At 38.8% G+C, this 9794-nt stretch overlaps 1 protein-coding gene across 4 annotated transcripts in view; it reads left to right on the top strand.

Moving 5' to 3' along the window:
- Positions 1-425: 425 nt before the first annotated feature.
- Positions 426-9794, top strand: part of BLVRA (biliverdin reductase A) — a 41026-nt gene continuing 31657 nt past the window's right edge. For 3 of the 4 annotated variants that reach the window (XM_039336687.1, XM_039336686.1, XM_039336684.1), the window contains exon 1: positions 426-674. The gene's annotated coding sequence lies outside the window, so the exon portion shown is untranslated. The remainder of the gene's footprint in view (positions 675-9794) is intronic. The other variant, XM_039336683.1, reaches the window with a different exon arrangement.

Here is a 9794-nt window from a genome sequence, read left to right as displayed (position 1 = left end):
GATTGAGAATCTCCATAGACACAAAGCCACGGAAATCTTTTTCCGCTTGTCCACGTAATTCGCCAGGGATCGAGCGCAATTCGATGTTAATTCTAATAATTTTCGGTTCAACGGCAGCTCGATGACTCCGTGACTGTAGAGCCGATTACTGATGTATAGAGGCGGCTATTAAATGTAACTATGGACAGGAACATCGTAGATCGACACCCTAGTTTTTCCAATATTTTCTCCAGGAAAGTCTGATCCGAATCAGCCCGATTTAAGAAATGGAAAATGCTGTCCGCGCCGCGCGAATATAAGGAAATCATCCCCCTTTGGATTCCTTCGGGAACTAATCCGATTCTAGTGACTAAGAGAAGGCCCACTCTGTTTCTTAGAGCACCAATCAACTACTGGTGGTACCCCTTAGCTCCGCCCATTTATTATCGGCGACTCTTGCTTTTACCCGGCCGGGGTTTCACCTGCTGTAGTCTTGAGATATTGCTACGTTGACTCCCGGATCTGGGGTTTTCCTTCTTAATTACCACTCAAGAGAGCCGAGAAAGGGAGTGCTTCGTTAGCAGCCATAGAGACTTGGCCATTCGCGATTTGTGCAAAGGACGACAAGCAAAGCAGCTGTGCTTCTAACGGGGTTGATTGTGTGAACGAAAATTTGCCAGGAGCTGAAGCGAAGAGTAAGCGAAATATCCTTTTCTCTGTTAAACAAAATTATGTAGCCTTGTGTGGTACTTTATCAAACGACGATGCGGAATGACATCCAGTAGAGAATGTGCTTTGGCCGGTGTGTTCGTCATTACTAAATGACATACTGGTGTGGGGGTTTTCCTTTTCGGTGGAGTGACACAAGAGAGATGTTGCCAGGATTCGATCCAGTGCCTTTTGTTCCAACTAGAAAAGGACAGTTGTTCCTTCAAGTCAATCTTGACTCTTGCACTTTTCTTGTTGGTACTTTTGAAAGTTGCATTTCAAGGGAAAGGAACTGGCTCGAAGTCACTGGCTTTGTATATAAAGAAAAATTTTAGATACTTCTTTGTAGCCTGATACTTTTGTTATTACACTAGTGCCAAGAGGCACTATTGAATATTTTTAATATTTTAATTTGAACTCCAAATTAAAGGAGATGAAAGCATTTTTTAAAAAGTGGAATAATAAACTTTTAAAAGCAATTGCCAATGTTCCTGATTTCTTGCATATTTAAGGAATGCATCTATCATACAAGAATTTTTTAAGACCAAGATAAATACACAAAGCAACTACAGTAGAAAACTGGATGAATCTTGTGCAGAACTTGGTTTCTGAAGATCTGGGATCTAGGACATGATGGGAAAAGAGTAATCAAAACCAATTGTTCCAGAGATGAGTACAAAAGTGCACGTTAGTTCACCTCAATGTACTCAATGTACAAGGGACTAGAGGCTAAAGCATATTAAGAATGATTGCAGGAACTTGGTATGTGTAGTCCAGGGGTAGGCAACCTGGCTCTTTTATGACTCATGGACTTCAACTCCCAGAATTCCTGAGTCAGCTCAGGAAGTCCATGAGTCATAAAAGAGCCGAGGTTGCCTACCCATGATCTAGTCTGACAGAGAAGGACTAGGAGTGACATAAAAACAGTCTTTCAATATCTGAGGGATGGTCACAGAGAAGAGGGGGGTCAATTGTTTCCCCAAAGTACCTGAGGGCAAGATGAGAAGTAACAGATGGAAGCTTATCAAATATTGATCCAATCTAGAATTAAGGAGAAATTTCCTTCAGTAACAAAAATTAATCAGTGGAACAGCTTGCCTCCAGAAGTTGTGGATGCTGCATCACTGGAGGATTTAAGAAGAGATTTGACAGCCGTTTGCCCAGTATGGTTCAAAGTCTCCTACTCAACAGAGGATTGGACTAGATTAGAAGACCTCCAAGGCCCCTTCCAACTCTGTTATTTTGTATAATGAGGGGGAAATTATTTTAAATGTTTGAAGAGATGTCAGTAAATGCAGCTAAACCTGCAATTGACATCTTTTGCTGGAGTAGTCCATAAAAGTAAAAGACAGCAATGTTTTTAATACAATAGATTATCTATTTAGATGTAATGTAAGTATCAATAATGCTGGACCAGGTCATTCATTTTATTTCCAATATGTGGATCACCTATGTTGCTGTTTCTACAGCAAAAACTGTAGTTATTTAGAAAGCTTTGCAAACCTACACAAAGAGACATAATCCCCCCCAAATCCAACCCTTTAAAATCCTTCTAAAGTTTGAAAAGCAAATCTCATACAAATGAATGAAGACTGAGCATGCTTTGAGATAGAATTCGTGGCTGTTAAGAAAGTGAAAAAGGAATGACATCGCTAAAATCCCGATCAGCAACATTCTCTGCTGCAATATTTTGGTGTAGGTTCTAGTTTCTTTGCAGGAATCTAGGTCCCAGTATCTTGTCATGACCAAGAAATTGCATCCTGATTGTATCCATAGGGTAAAAGCAGTCTACTGTATGTTCTCAGTGGTTGAAGTCACCAAATATTTTTTCAAATATAATTTTTCCTTGGCACTGTCAGTATTCTATTTTCTCTTATACTACTTTTATCATGCATTTTCATATTATTGTTTGGCTATACTACTGCTTTACTGTTTTTATATTTCACATGCTACAGCATTTTAACTTTAATCAGATATTAATGCTAATGAATTTTTGTACTGTTTGCATTCCTAAACAATCTTTAAAGTTTCCATTCACACACTGTTCTGGTCCAACAGTGAAGAATTAATGATAGACTCACCCCATGGCTATTATGGGACATATCACCTCGTGTTTATCTTCACAATGGCTTCTACATATAGGAAGCCAGGAAGTATTGCAATAAACTTTGAAACCTCCTACTGACTTGACAAACTATAGGAGTAACTGACTGCTAAGACTACATTACCCATAAGCCATCTCTTAAGGAAACAGCGTTTAACTCTTTAGATGCTAAACTTTCTAACATACAGTTCTCTCAATGATACAACATTAACCCGGTAAATGCTAAACACAATAACACAATTCTCAAGTATATACGCTGGCCAGATGATTACATAACTGGTCCAGCACACACACCATTGCATAACTCTGCATATAGTTGCTAGATCTTCCCTGTAAGGAACCTAGGATAGCTATGTGACCTCTCTTTATTTCAGAGCTATATCGTAACTTATGGCAGTACTCATGCTATAAAAATAGATTATAAAATGCATGTGGATTTTGAAATTCTTCTTCACCCTGCAATTACACTATAAGTTAGTAGGTGGCACTTGTTCACAGTAAAAGTTCTATGGATATTGTATTATATTAATTAACATGTGCTGCAGTTTTGTTTAGGAAACACTGCAGCAGAAAATTAAAATAAATAATATTGTGGATCCTACCTGGTTTGATACAGTTGTGTTGAGGGCAAAACCTGCCATCTGTGCTTGATACTGGTTGACTCAGCATTGGTTGGCAGAAAAGAGGAACCTGAAGCTTTTAAAATTTTGCAGCACCACAGTTCCCTGTCACCCTTGCCATTGCAAATGACTATCATTCACTTGTCACAGGTGGGCCTAGGACAACTTGCTGTGGCCAACTCATTGCAGGACACCTCACCACAGGATAATTCAACATTGTATTAATTGTTTCATTCAGTGCTTTTTTTGTCATAGAACGTACCGGAACAGTGTTCCGGCACCTTTTTTCGATGGATTTTCCAAGTTTTAAAAGTAACTTTTGAAAATTTGATGTTTGGTCCATGTGAACTTGAATCGCCCTTTGAAGCGTAGCAGGTCGGTGGCAAAATCATTAAAGTGGTGCATGTGGGCTGCTTATGTGTCGAGTCTGATACATGCTTACTTCATTGTACTGGTTGTGATGGCACTGCTCGGCTTGTGATTGGTTGTGTGGTCACAGGCTGAGTGCTTACTGCAGGCGGCGACCGTTATGTTTTGTTACACAATGGACTTTTGTGGGTATGTATACAGTGATTGACTAAGTGCGAAAGGTAAATAATTCCTTTATTTTAAAAAATTGTTGGTGAATTGAAAATCTTTTTTTAATTTTTGGTGTAATAGTGTGACCCAAATTTAAAAATGAAAAAAATTACTAATTACTTCTCTACCACTGGTCCTGCTAATAAAAAGGCCAGAATATTAACAGACATAATAAAAGATTAACAAAATGTGAGTTCCGGCACCTTTTTTCTTACAAAAAAAGGACTGGTTTCATTCAATTACTTTTATTATTGGTGACCATGTTTTCTTCAAAATTATTGTAACTCTTGTATTTGTGGATTGACTTTATTGTTACTGGCCATGGTTCCCATTGAAATTAATTTAGGGTTTTTGTTTTTTTTAATTTCCCTCTGGCAATTTGGCATGGCGAGTTGTCTCATTCTGTCACAGATGGCTACACTTAGCACTGTTCTTTGAAACGCAACAGATGTCAATACATCTTGGTCTACAAGATGGTAAAGAAAGCATAAAGTAATACACAATTCTCCTTGTATGTATAATGTTGGAAAAGTTTCTCATTTACTGTTTAGAAAAATATTTTCACATTCCAACTTCAAATCAAGTCAAATTACCAAACTTTTATTACAATCAATTGGTCAGAAAGCACAACAATAAAATATACAGACCTGTAATTATTAATTAAACTTTTAAATACATTGCAATAAAATTACATGAAATATATCATTATACTAACTGGCAATCACCAAAATTTGTACTAAACGTCAACTGTGGATAGGACAGAAACAAGAAATGATAGTATAAAATCAGGTAATCTAAAAAGATATGTCAGGGATAAAATGTTGGCATATGCCTATTTCAGAAAAACTGATAAATTGTAGAATTGAACACCAAGTTACTCTAATTTGAAAAATATCTCAAAAATATTGTTCAAGGTAACTCCTGGCATTTTCAAGCCCTAATGGACAGAAACTTTCCAAAGAAACACCTAAGGACTGGTTAGCCAGGTTGATTTAAAATAGTGTCTGAGAACCAGTTGAGCCAGACCCACAGATTAAAAAATAAGTTTCAATGAAAAATTAAGGAATTAGAACTAGGCTCTGGCACCAGATTTTCTAACTGTAAAACATCATTCTTGATGCATATTGGAATTTCATCAGCTGAAATATGACCTTAGCAAGACAAACCTTACAATCTTTAGGAATAAAATGTGCTCCCTTGATTAGAAGAATTTTAAGACAGCTGTGGGGCTATGTTAAGCCACACAGATAAGAGAAATGTGTGTTCCAAGATAAGGAAGCCTGGGATTTCACCCAACATATTAATTAGTATGTACCTATTCATTGAGCAATTTGCCATTTATGTAACCTACTGTTGTACAAACACTAGCATTTTAGATTTGTAAATAAAGCAGAAGATTCTGAATTCTATTCCCACTTTAGGCATGAAATCTGGCTGGGTGACACTGGGCCATTCATTCTTTCTCAGCTCAATTCACATCACAGGGATGGGGAAAATAGGAGGAGAAAGGAGTATTAAGTATGTTCACCATCTTGAGTTATTTATAAAAATAATAAAGGTGGGATAAAAAACCCTAATTCATAAGGCTGGAGTTGCATAACTTGCTAACATTAGGAAGTGATGATTAGAAAATGAGAAAGTCTGAACTAATGTATAAATTAAAAAGTAAGGGGACTAAAATATACTCTTGTCTTACCCCTCTTTTGATGAAAATAACTCAAAAAATATGCTCATAAGGAAAATTTCTGTCTCTCAGTAAAGTGTTAGAATAAAAAGTCTGAATAAGAAGGAGCAATCTTTTATTAATTCAGGATTCCTCAAGTTTTTGTCATAGCTGCTCCTTTGGAATCAGATCAAAAGATATTTGAAATCCACAAAGACTGCAAAAAAGATGTCTTTAAGCAGTGAAGTATATTTTCAACTAAATGGTGCAAGACCAGTGAGTTGATCTAAGTTTGAACAATCCCTTTTAAGTCCCATCTATTTCTCATCGAGAACATTTTCACTTTACACCCAGTCCAACAGTTTTAAATAAAGATACAGTTACAGTGGCACTAAAAAAGTGAATTATGACCATTTCCCACACTTACAATTCCAATGTAAGTGCAGCATCCCCATGGTCCCATGATCAAAATTTGGATGCTTGGCAATTGACTCATAATTATGATGGTTGCAGTGTCCTGGAGTCACATGATCACCTTTAGCAACCTTCTATAAAGCAAAGTCAATGGGAAAGCCAGATTCACTTAACCATGTTCATGTAACAACTGCAGTGATTTGTTTAACAACTATGGCAAGAAGATCATAAAATGGGGCAAAACTCACAACTGTCTCACTTAGCAATAGAAATTTTGGGCTCAATTATGGTCATAAGTTGAGGACTACCTGTATTAAACAAACTAATTGGTCTATAGTTGGCAGGATTAAGTCAATTTCTTATATTCTCATAGAGAGGGATAACTTTATGACTGTCCATTACAGTTTCACGTGATGATGGTTGTGAAGCGAGATGGCCTCGTTTAATGATCTCACACTCTGTTCTCCCTGATGTGATTGTTAAATGACCATGCGGGTCATTAAATGGAGCATGGTGTGCCTCAGGGATGGGGAGAACCTGTGAAGCCTAGTGCAGGCTAAGGCTCACCTTCTCTGGGCTTCCCAAAGCCACTAATGCCTTTGAGACACCCCAAGCTCTGTTTGCTGCTCCTCAGGGTCCCTACAGCCTGTAGATCTGCTTTTGTCCTCCCACCAGGCCCCACAGGCTTTCCCCACCACCAGATCCCTGCAGGCCCTTCTTCCTCCCACTGGGTCCTCACAGGACTTGGACCTTCTGCCCAACTCCTGTCACCCATCATGCACTTACCTTCTGAAAATCTCCAGAGCTCCAAACTTTTCTCAATACTGCATACAGTGTGGTAGAGAAGCAGAATAGAATGGTTCATCCTTGGACCATATGGTGGTCTCCCAGAAGTGGCCACCATTTTGGTGTGACCAGAAAGAATTGTTGGCATGCTGAAAATGGTAGCTGTTCTAGGAGGCAGTCACACAGCCCAGAAACAAGTAACTTGCCTTCCTTTTCCACCATGAAGTCTAGAGATTTTAAAAAGTAAGATTGTGATGGGTGACAAAGGATGGGGAGCAGATCCATGGCCTACAGCACGGGTGTCAAACTCACAATGTCATGTGACATCTTGACTTTTTTCCCATTGCCAGCAATGGGGTGAGCACAGTTTAGCATGATGCATCCAGCCCGTGGGCTGACAGTTTGACACCCCTGGCCTACAGGAACCCAACAGCGCAGCATGGGGGGGAGGAAGAGGCAGGCGTGCTGCAAAATCTTGCTGTTAGTCATAAGGGTGAATGATTTGAGCGACACTGCAGCAGCTGTAACTTCAGAATATAGTCAGGAACTTTGTTTGTTGTAACTTTGAATCATTGCTAAGTAACCAGTCATTAAGTGAGAACTACATGTATGGCTTCATTCCATTCAAATTGAATGCTGTGCTATTAATGTAAGTTAAAAGATCAGCCAATATGAGGACTATCCATTTTTATTTCCTTTTAGCAATTTAACAACTTCTGAAGGCAAGCCGTTTCAGTGCTTGATCATTAGAGGCTTTTTAAAAGAGATTGAATAGCCATTTCTCTGAAATGGTATAGGGTCTCCTGCTTGAGCAGAGGGTTGGGTTGGGCCAGGAGACTCTGTTATTCTGTTATTCTATTCTGTTAATTCTGAAGTGATGAAATCACCATGAGCTTTCCCAGATTTTAGTGGTGCAATGAGATCCTTAGTCTCAACTATAGGCACAGGAGGCTATTCAGGACATGTCACCATTGGATGGGGAATCGCTAATGAATAATTTAATAGTTTCTGGATTAAAAATATTGTGAAAATAACTCTCCCAAATATTTGGAGGTATTTGGCTGATGGGACTTACATCATTATCCATAAGAGAGCAGTTAACTAGGCGCCAGAACTAAGCAGGGTTCTTAGCTTAGCTGCTGTAATTAATCTCCTCTAATCCTCTCTCAGAGCTTATTTCTGTTTAGATTTTATAGGTTCTTTATAAAACATTGCATGCTCTCTGAATGATTAAAAGGAATCTTATAGGTTGTCAGATAAAAAAACTATACATGCAATAAGAATGACAAATCGAGGGAGGACCACTTTGGAACATTATTTGCACAAGAAAGAAGACTTAAATCTTAAAGTTAACCTGTTTCCTAATTGGGCTCCAATCTCAAGTTTTGAAATAAAGATGCTTATGTATCAGCTAAAGCCTGATAAACTTTAGGCGATGAATTTATTATTCCTGGAATATTATAAAGTAATTTGAAATAGTGGATCCCAGTTCTTGTTTTTGTAAGGACCTGCCCCAGCTGGTTCCTCAGGAAAGTAAAACTCTTGACTCCATTGATGTTAATCAAAATAACTTTTACTGAGAGAAAGTGGTTGTAGGAAAGTCAGGTAGAATCTGAAGGTCCCGCGCAAAGCACAAAGCTATTCTTTCATTTCTCCCAAACCCAACCCCGTAACCAGTCCACCAGCAGTCTATGTTATGCTGCAGGGTTATGAGAATGTGGAGGTGCTGGGTAGATAAAAGGTCACCCTTAGGACATGACGGCCTTGGAACAAGACTGGAACTGGCTGGGAAGGAGTCTGCTTTTGTCTCAGACTCCCTAATTCCCAAGTGGTTACAGCAAAAACGAAAGCATGCAAAGAATGCCAGCAACCTTCCTCCCCCTTCTCTGATTGAATGGCAGGACACCAACATAGTGGACCTGACATGCTGCTCCCTCCCAAAGAATGTTAGTCCTGCAGAAGAAAACATAATAAATAGGGAGAGAAAGAAAAATATGACATTAAGAGAAACATTATTCAGGTTTCTCAGGATATTGATTATGAAAATATTTTACAAGTCTAGAAGCCCTAATGTGATGGTGATGCACCCACTCATTTTGAGCTTTGGGGAAATCATTCCATGCTACTAAATATTGGAGTTCTCCCCTATTTCTGCAGGAATCCAAACTCTCATGAACTTTAAAATGTTCCTTTTCCCCTGGACCATTATTCACTTGGAAGGTGGTGGAAAGCTTGGTCTACAGGGGGAAATAATCTCAGGTTTTCATAAACTACAATGGAACACAAGATGGACACAATGAAGGGATTTTGGCAAATCCAATTCTATAGTCACAGGGTTTATAATAGGTGTGATGGGAAAGGGCTCCACAAACTTGGGTCCTTGTTTTTTTGAAGGCTGTGGAGACTGAAGGTAGCAGGTGGAGAGGTAAACATGATCACCAGTGTTGAATGGTTTATGTTCCTTGCATTTCTTGTCAGCTTGAGTTTTGTAAGCCTCCTGGGTGTCTGCATAGGCTTTTCCCATGAACAGCCATGTATTTCCTAATTGGGAAATTCCTTTAACAATGGCACAAGAGGGTCATTTAGAGGTATTTCAATCATAGGTTTGAATTCCTGACCAGTAGTCACCCTGAAAGAGTGAATTCTATGCTACTGTGTACCTAATTGTTATATGGTGTTTCTGTAAAAGGGAACAAGCCAATCCAATCATCCTGCTGATAATAAAGCATCCGAGGTACTGTTCCAATACTGAGTTTGCTCGTTCACACCCTCCAATCATTTGGAAGTGGTGACTGGGAATGAGCCTTCGATCAATCTCAAGTAAGTTTAGGAAGGCCAGCCAAAACGTAGAAGTGAATTGCACCCCTCTATCCGAAATGAAGAGTTGAGGTGCCCCATGTAACTGGTAAATATGATGTAAAAATAATTTGGCTAGCACTTG

Source organism: Crotalus tigris, unplaced genomic scaffold, assembly GCF_016545835.1.
Source record: "Crotalus tigris isolate CLP2741 ecotype Arizona unplaced genomic scaffold, ASM1654583v1 scf7180000017666.379230911805:20528666, whole genome shotgun sequence".
Lineage (NCBI taxonomy): Eukaryota > Metazoa > Chordata > Lepidosauria > Squamata > Viperidae > Crotalus > Crotalus tigris.
The sequence above is the reverse complement of the archived record's forward strand: the minus strand, read 5'-3'. Positions and strand labels throughout refer to the sequence as shown.